Here is a 10,739-nt window from a genome sequence, read left to right on the forward strand (position 1 = left end):
TCGAAGCAATAGAGTTCTAAATCTTGGTAAAATATGATATCGCTACTCATTACTATGTTTCATGATAATATATAATATTCATTGTGGAGTGTTATGTATACCTCGCATACACTTATAATGAATGTAAATGCGACAATTCCTTGCTAGGAAGTAGCGTTTGCGGATGTCTACGTATCGAACGAATGGATTTCTAGCGCTTCCTAAAACGCGATATCGCATCTCATTCTTATGTTTCACGATAAGATATAATATTCATTGCGAAGTATCATGTATACCTCGTATTAACTTCAAAAGAATGTAAATGCGACGCTTCCTTGCTAGGAAATAACGCTTGCAGATGTCTACGTATCGAAGCAATAGAGTTCTAAAGCTTGCTAATTCGCGATATAGCATCTCATTTCTATGTTTCACGATAAGATATAATATTCATTGCGGAGTGTTATGTATACCTCGTATTCACTCAAAAGAATGTAAACGCGACACTTCCTTGCCAGGAAATAGCATTTGCAGATGTCTACGTATCGTAGCATTAGAGTTCTAATGCTTCTCAAAACGCGATATCGCTACTCAATGCTATGTTTCATGATAATATATAATATTCATTGTGGAGTGTTATGTATAACTCGTATTCACTTCAAAAGAATGTAAATGGGACACTTCCTTGCTTGGAAATAGCGTTTGCAGATGTCTACGTATCGTAGAGTTAGTGCACTAATGCTTCTCAAAACGCGACAGTGTTTCTCATTTCTATGTTTCATGATAGTATATAATGTTCATCGTGTAGTGTCATGTATACCTTGCATACACTTCAAATGAATGTAAACGAGACACTTCCTTGCTAGGAAATAGCGTTTGCTGATGTCTTCGTATCGAAGCAATATAGTTCTAAAGCTTCTTAAATCGCGATATCGCATCTCATTTCTATGTTTCGTGATAAGATATAATAGTCATTGTGCAGTGTTATGTATATCTGGTCTATACTTCAAATGAATGTAAATGCGACACTTCCTTGCTAGGAAATAGCGTTTGCAGATGTCTACGTATCGTGGCATTAGAGTTCTATATCTTCGTAAAATATGATATCGCTACTCATTACTATGTTTCATGATAATATATAATATTCATTGTGGAGTGTTATGTATACCTCGTATTCACTTCAAAAGAATGTAGATGCGACACTTCCTTGCTTTGAAATAGCGTTTGCAGATGTCTTTGTATGGAAGCAATAGAGATCTGATGCTTCTTCAATCGCCATATTACATCTCATTTCTATGTTTAATGATAATATATAATATTCATTGCGAAGTGTCATGTATACCTCGCATACACTTATAATGAATGTAAATGCGACACTTCCTTGCTAGGAAGTAGCGTTTGCGGATGTCTACGTATCGAACGAATGGATTTCTAGCGCTTCCTAAAACGCGATATCGCATCTCATTCTTATGTTTCACGATAAGATATAATATTCATTGCGAAGTATCATGTATACCTCGTATTAACTTCAAAAGAATGTAAATGCGACGCTTCCTTGCTAGGAAATAACGCTTGCAGACGTCTACGTATCGAAGCAATAGAGTTCTAAAGCTTGCTAATTCGCGATATAGCATCTCATTTCTATGTTTCACGATAAGATATAATATTCATTGCGGAGTGTTATGTATACCTCGTATTCACTCAAAAGAATGTAAACGCGACACTTCCTTGCCAGGAAATAGCATTTGCAGATGTCTACGTATCGTAGCATTAGAGTTCTAATGCTTCTCAAAACGCGATATCGCTACTCAATGCTATGTTTCATGATAATATATAATATTCATTGTGGAGTGTTATGTATAACTCGTATTCACTTCAAAAGAATGTAAATGGGACACTTCCTTGCTTGGAAATAGCGTTTGCAGATGTCTACGTATCGAAGCAATAGAGTTCTAAATCTTCGTAAAACATGATATCGCATCTCATTTCTATGTTTCATGATAATATATAATACTCATTGCGAAATGTCATGTATACCTAGCATGCACTTCAAATGAATGTGAATGCGACTGTTCCGTGCTAGGAAATAGTGTTTGCAGATAACTAGTATCGAAGCAATAGAGTTCTAAAACTTCTTAAATCGCGATATCGCATCTCATTTCTATGTTTCATAATAAGATACAATATTCATTGTGGAGTGTTATGTATACCTCGTATTCACTTCAAAAGTATGTAAACGCGACACTTCCTTGCTTTGAAATAGCGTTTGCAGATGTCTTTGTATCGAAGCAATAGAGATCTGATGCTTCTTAAATCGCCATGTTACATCTCATTTCTATGTTTAATGATAATATATAATAGTCACTGCGTTGTGTCATGTATACCTCGCATACACTTCAAATGAATGTAAATGAGACACTTCCTTGCTAGGAAACAGCGTTTCCAGGTGTCTACGTATCGAAGCAATAGTGTTCTAATGCTTCTTAAATCGCGATATCGCATCTCATTTCTATGTTTCATGATAACATATAATATTCATTGTGCAGTGTTATGTATACCTCGTATTCACTTGAAAAGAGTGTGAATGCGACACTTCCTTGCTAGGAAGTAGCGTTTGCCGATGTCTACGTATCGAAGCAGTAGATTTCTAAAGCATGCTAATTCGCGTTATCGCATCTCATATCTGTGTTTCATGATAATATATAATATTCATTGCGAAGTGTCATGTATACCTCGCATACACTTCAAAAGAATGTAATCGCGACACTTCCTTACCAGGAAATAGCGTTTGCAGATGTCTACGTATCGAAGCAATAGCTTTCTAATCCTTCTTAAATCGTCATATCGCATCTCATATCTACGTTTCATGATAAGATATAATATTCATTGCGAAGTGTCATCTATACCTCGTATTCCTTTCAAAAGAATGTAAATGCAACACTTCCTTGTTAGGAAGTAGCGTTTGCAGATGTTTAGGTATCGAAGCAATAGAGTTCTAATGCTTCTTAAATCGCCATATTATATCTCATTTCTACGTTCCATAATAAGATATAATATTCATTGTGGAGTGTTATGTATACCTCGAATTCATTTCAAAACAATGTAAATGCGACACTTCCTTGCTAGGAAACAGCGTTTGCAGATGTCTACGTATCGTAGAGTTAGTGCACTAATGCTTCTCAAAACGCGACAGTGTTTCTCATTTCTATGTTTCATGATAGTATATAATGTTCATCGTGTAGTGTCATGTATACCTTGCATACACTTCAAATGAATGTAAACGAGACACTTCCTTGCTAGGAAATAGCGTTTGCTGATGTCTACGTATCGTGGCATTAGAGTTCTATATCTTCGTAAAATATGATATCGCTACTCATTACTATGTTTCATGATAATATATAATATTCATTGTGGAGTGTTATGTATACCTCGTATTCACTTCAAAAGAATGTAGATGCGACACTTCCTTGCTTTGAAATAGCGTTTGCAGATGTCTTTGTATGGAAGCAATAGAGATCTGATGCTTCTTCAATCGCCATACTACATCTCATTTCTATGTTTAATGATAATATATAATATTCATTGCGAAGTGTCATGTATACCTCGCATACACTTATAATGAATGTAAATGCGACACTTCCTTGCTAGGAAGTAGCGTTTGCGGATGTCTACGTATCGAACGAATGGATTTCTAGCGCTTCCTAAAACGCGATATCGCATCTCATTCTTATGTTTCACGATAAGATATAATATTCATTGCGAAGTATCATGTATACCTCGTATTAACTTCAAAAGAATGTAAATGCGACGCTTCCTTGCTAGGAAATAACGCTTGCAGATGTCTACGTATCGAAGCAATAGAGTTCTAAAGCTTGCTAATTCGCGATATAGCATCTCATTTCTATGTTTCACGATAAGATATAATATTCATTGCGGAGTGTTATGTATACCTCGTATTCACTCAAAAGAATGTAAACGCGACACTTCCTTGCCAGGAAATAGCATTTGCAGATGTCTACGTATCGTAGCATTAGAGTTCTAATGCTTCTCAAAACGCGATATCGCTACTCAATGCTATGTTTCATGATAATATATAATATTCATTGTGGAGTGTTATGTATAACTCGTATTCACTTCAAAAGAATGTGAATGGGACACTTGCTTGCTTGGAAATAGGGTTTGCAGATGTCTACGTATCGAAGCAATGGAGTTCCAATGCTTCTTAAATCGTTAAATCGCATCCCATATCTACGTTTCTTGATATGATATAATATTCATTGCGAAGTGTCATGTATACCTCGTATTCCTTTCAAAAGAATGTAAATGCGACACTTCCTTGCTAGGAAGTAGCGTTTGCAGATGTCTACGTATCGAAGCAATGGGGCTCTAATGCTTCTTAAATCGCCATATCGATTCTCATTTCTATGTTTCTAGATAATATATAATATTCACTGCGATGTGTCATGTATACCTCGCATTCACTTCAAATGAATGTAAATGCGACACTTCCTTGCTAGGAAATAGCATTTGCAGATGTCTACGTATCGAAGCAATAGTGTTCTAATGCTTCTTAAATCGCGATATCGCATCTCATTCCTATGTTTCATGATGAGATATAATATTCATTGTGCAATGTTATGTATACCTCGTATTCCTTTCAAAAGAATGTAACTGCGACACTTCCTCGCTAGGAAATAGCGTTGGCAGGTGTCTACGTATCGAAGCAATAGAGTTCTAATGCTTCTCAAAACGCGATATCGTTTCTCATTTCTATGTTTCATGGCAATATATAATATTCATTGCTTAGTGTCATGTTTACCTCGCATACACTTCAAATGAATTAAATGCGACACTTCCTTGCTAGGAAATAGCATTTGCAGATGTCTACGTATCGAAGCAATAGTGTTCTAATGCTTCTTAAATCGCGATATCGCATCTCATTCCTGTGTTTCATGATGAGATATAATATTCATTGTGCAATGTCATGTATACCTCGTATTCCTTTCAAAAGAATGTAACTGCGACACTTCCTCGCTAGGAAATAGCGTTGGCAGGTGTCTACGTATCGAAGCAATAGAGTTCTAATGCTTCTCAAAACGCGATATCGTTTCTCATTTCTATGTTTCATGGCAATTTATAATATTCATTGCTTAGTGTCATGTATACCTCGCATACACTTCAAATGAATTAAATGCGACACTTCCTTCCTGTGAAATAGCGTTTGCAGATGTCTACGTATCGTAGCATTAGGGTTCTAGTGCTTCTTAAAACGCGGTATCGCATCTCATTTCTATGTTTCATGATAAGATATAATATTCATTGCGAAGTGTCATGTATACCTCGTATTCCATTCAAATGAATGTGAATGCGATTCATCCTTGCTAGGAAATAGAGTTTGCAGATATCCACGTATCGAAGCAAAGAGTTCTAATGCTTCTTATAACGGGATATCGCAACACTTTTCTATGTGTCGTGATAAGATATAATATTCACTGTGCAGTGCTATGTATACCTCGCATTTACTTCAAAAGAATGTAAATGCGACACTTCCTAGATATGAGATAGCGTTTGCAGATGTCTACGTATAGAGGAAATAGATTTCTAAAGCTTGCTAGCACGCGATATCGCATCTCATATCTATGTTTCATGGTAAGATATAATATTCATTGCGAAGTGTCATGTATACTTCATATTCCTTTCAAAAGAATGTAAATGCGACACTTCCTTGCTAGGAAATAGCGTTTGCAGATGTCTACGTATTGAACAAATAGAGTTCTAAAGCTTCTTAAACCGCGATATCGCATCACATTTCTATGTTTCATGATAAGATATCATATTCATTGTGCAGTGTTATATATACCTCGTATTCACTTGAAAAGAATGAAAATGCTACACTTCCTTCCTAAGAAGTTGCGTTTGCAGATGTCTACCTATCGAAGCAATAGAGTTCTAATGCTTCTTAAATCGCCAAATCGCTTCTCATTTCTATGCTTCATGATAATATATAATATTCACTGCGGAGTGTCATGTATACCTTGCATACACTTCAAATGTATGTAAATGCGACACTTCCTGGCTAGGAAATAGCGTTTGCATGTGACTACGTATCCAAGCAATAGAGTTCTAATGCTTCTCAAAAAGCGATTTCGCATTTCATTCCTATGTTTCATGATAGTATATAATATTCAATGTGCAGTGTTATGTACTCCTCGTATTCACTTCAAAAGAAAGTAAATGCGACAATACCTTGCTAGGAAATAGCGTTTGCAGATGTCTCCGTATCGAAGATATAGTGTTCTAATACTCCTTAAATCGCGATATCGCATCTCATTTATATATTTCGTGATAAGATATATTATTCATTGTGGAGTGTTATGTATACAGCGTATTCACTTCAAAAGAATGTAAACGCGACACGTCCTTGCCAGGAAAAAGCGTTTGCAGATGTCTACGTATCGTAGCATTAGAGTTCTAATGCTTCTCAAAACCCGATATCGCTACTCATTACAATGTTTCACTATAGTGTATAATACTCATTGTGGAGTGTTATGTATACCTAGCATCCACTTCAAAATAATGTAAATGCGACACTTCTTTGCTAGGAAATAGCGTTTGCAGATGTCTACGAATCGAAGCAATAGAGTTCTAATGTTTCTCAAAAAGCGATATCGCATCTCATTCCTATGTTTCATGATAAGATATATTATTCAATGTGCAGTGTTATGTACTCCTCGCATTCCCTTCAAAGGAAAGTAAATGCAAGAATACCTTGCTAGGAAATAGCGTTTGCAGATTTCTCCGTATCGAAGAAATAGTGTTCTAATACTCCTTAAATCGCGATATCGCATCTCATTTCTATGTTTCATGATAATATATAGCATTCACTGCGAAGTGTCATGTATACCTCGCATACACTTCAAATGAATGTAAATGCGAAACTTCCTTGCCTGGAAATAGCGTTTGCAGATGTCTACGTATCGTAGCATAAGAGTTCTAATGCTTCTCAAAACGATATATCGCTACTCATTACTATGTTTCATGACAAGATATAATATTCATTGTGCAGTGTTATGTACCCCTCGTACTCACTTCAAAAGAATGTAAATGCGACACTTCCTTGCTTGGAAATAGCGTTTGCAGATGTCTACGTATCGAAGCAATAGATCTCAAAAGCTTGCTAATTCGCGATATCGCATCTCATATCTATGTTTCATGATAATATATAATATTCATTGCGAAATGTCATGTATACCTCGCATACACTTCAAATCAATGTGAATGCGACAGTTCCTTGCTAGGAAATAGTGTTTGCAGATATCTACGTATCGAAGCAATAGTGTTGTAAAGCTTCTTAAATCGTCATATCGCATCTCATTTCTATGATTCATGATAAGATATAATATTCATTGTTTAGTGTTATGTATACCTCGTATTCACTTCATAGGGATGTAAACGCGACACTTCCTTGCCAGGAAAGAGCGTTTGCAGATGTCTACGTATGGTAGCATTAGAGTTCTAATGCTTCTCAAAACGTGATATCGTTACTAATTACTATGTTTCATGATAATATATAATATTCATTGTGGAGTGTTATGTATACCTCGTATTCACTTCAAAAGAATGTAAATCCGACACTTCCATGCTAGGAAATAGCGTTTGCGGATGTCTACGTCTCGAAGCAATAGATTTCTAAAACTTGCTAATTCGCGATATCGCTTCTCATATCTATGTTTCATGACAAGATATAATATTATACCTCGCATACACTTGTAATGAATGTAAATGCGACACTTCCTTGCTTGGATATAGCATTTGCAGATGTCTACGTATCGAAGCAACAGAGTTCTATCGCTTCTTATATCGCCATATCGTATTTCATTCCCATGTTTCGTGATAAGATATAATATTCATTGCGAAGTGTCATCTATACCTCGTATTCCTTTCAAAAGAGTGTAAATGCGACACTTCCTTGCTAGGAAGTAGTGTTTGCAGATATCTACGTATCGAAGCAATAGAGTTCTAAAGATTCTTAAATCGCGATATCGCATCTCATTTCTATGTTTCAAGATGAGATATAATATTTATTGTGCTGCGTTATGAATACCTCGTATTCACTTCAAAAGAATGTAAATGCGACACTTCCTCGCTTGGAAATAATGGTTGCAGATGTCTACGTATCGAAGCAATAGTTTTCTAATGCTTCTTAAATCGTCATATCGCATCTCATATCTACGTTTCATGATAATAAGTAATATTCACTGCGAAGTGCCATGTATACCTCGCATACACTTCAAATGAATGTAAATGCGACACTTCCTTGCTAGGAAATAGCGTTTGCAGATGTCTACGTATCGAAGCATTAGATTTCTAATGCTTCTCAATACCCGATATCGCTACTCATTACTATGTTTCATTTTAAGATATAATATTCATTGTGCAGTGTTATGTATGCCTCGTATTCACCTCAAAAGAATGTAAATGCGACACTTCCTTGCTAGGATATAGCGTTTGCAGATATCTACGTATCGAAGCAATAGTGTTCTAATGATTCTTAACTCGCGATATCGCATCTCATTACTATGTTTCATGATGAGATATAATATTCATTGTGCAGTGTTATGTATATCACGTCTATACTTCAAATGAATGTAAATGCGACACTTCGTTGCTAGGAAATAGCGTCTCCAGATGTCTACGTATCGAAGCAATAGAGATCTAATGCTTCTTAAATCGTCATATTGCATCTCATTTCCATGTTTCATGATAATATATAATATTCATTGAGAAGTGTCATGTATACCTCGCATGCACTTAAAATGAATGTAATTGCGACACTTCCTTGCTAGGAAATAGCGTTTGCAGATATCTACGTATCGTAGCGATAGTGTTCTGATGCTTCTTAAATCGCGATATCGCATCTCATTTCTATGTCTCATGATAAGATATAATATTCATTGTGCAGTGTTATGTATACCTCGTATTCACTTCAAAAGAATGTAGATGCGACACTTCCTTGCTTTGAAATAGCGTTTGCAGATGTCTTTGTATCGAAGCAATAGAGATCTGATGCTTCTTAAATCGCCATGTTACATCTCATTTCTGTGTTTAATGATAATATATAATAGTCACTGCGAAGTGTCATGTATACCTCGCATGCACTTCAAATGAATGTGAATGCGACAGTTCCTTGCTAGGAAATAGTGTTTGCAGATGTCTACGTATCGAAGCACTAGGGATCTAATGCTTCTTAAATCGCCATATCGCTTCTCATTTCTATGCTTCATGATAATATGTAATATTCACTGCGATGTATCATGTACACCTCGCATATCCTTCAAATGAATGTAAATGCGACACTTCCTTGCTAGGAAATAGCGTTTGCAGGTGTCTACGTATCGAAGCAATAGTGTTCTAATGCTTCTTAAATCGCGATATCGCATCTCATTTCTATGTTTCATGATAAGATATAATATTCATTGTGCAGTGTTATGTATACCTCGTATTCTCTTGAAAAGAATGTAAATGCGACACTTCCTTGGTAGGTAGTAGCGTTTGCAGATGTCTACGTGTCGAAGCAATAAAGTTCTAATGCTTCTTAAATCGTGATATCGCATCTCATAACTACGTTTCATGATATGATATAATATTCATTGCGATGTGTCATGTATACCTCGTATTCCTCTCAAAAGAACGTAACTGCGACACTTCCTTGCTGGGAAATAGCGTTTGCAGATGTCTCCGTATCGGAGCAATAGAGTTCTAATGATTCTTATCTCGCGATATCACATCTCATTACTATGTTTCATGATAAGATATAATATTCATTGCGGAGTGTCATGTATACCTCGCATACACTTCAAATGAATGTAAATGCGACACTTCTTTCCTAGGAAGTAGCGTTCGCAGATGTCTACGTATCGAAGCAATAGAGTTCTAATGCTTCTTAAATCGTCGTATCGCATCTCGTTTCTATGTTTCATGATAAGATATAATATTCATTGTGCAGTGTTATGTATACCTCGTATTCACTTGAAAAGAATGTAAATGCTACACTTCCTTCCTAGGAAGTAGCGTTTGCAGATGTCTACGTATCGAAGCAAAAGAGTTCTAACTCTTCTTAATTCGTCATATCGCACCTCATATCTACGTTTCATGATATGATATAATATTTATTGCGATGTGTCATGTATACCTCGTATTCCTTTCAAAAGAATGTAACTGCGACACTTCCTTGCTGGGAAATAGCGTTTGCAGATGTCTACGCATCGAAGCAATAGTGTTCTAATGCTTCTTAAATCGCGATATCGCATCTCATTTCTATGTTTCATGATATGATATAATATTCATTGCAAAGTGTTATGTATTCCTCGTATTCACTTCAATTAAATGTAAATGCGACATTTCCTTGCCAGGAAATAGCGTTGGCAGATATCTACGTACCGAAGCAATAGAGTTCAAATGCTTCATAAAACGTGATATCGCATCTCATTTCTATGTTTCACGATAAGACATAATATTTAGTGTGAAGTGTCAAGTATACCTCGTATTCACTTCTAAAGAATGTAAATGCGTCACTTCCTTCCTAGGGAATAGCGTTTGCAGATCTCTACGTATCGTAGCAATGGAGATCTAATGCTTCTTGAAACGGGATACCGCATCACATTCCTATGTTTCATGACAAGATATAATATTCATTGCGAAGTGTCATGTATACCTCGTGTTCATTTCTAAAGAATGTAAATGCGACAGTTTCTTCCTAGGAA

This window comes from Xylocopa sonorina, unplaced genomic scaffold (genome assembly GCF_050948175.1).
Source record: "Xylocopa sonorina isolate GNS202 unplaced genomic scaffold, iyXylSono1_principal scaffold0063, whole genome shotgun sequence".
In the NCBI taxonomy this organism is placed as follows: Eukaryota; Metazoa; Arthropoda; class Insecta; order Hymenoptera; family Apidae; genus Xylocopa; species Xylocopa sonorina.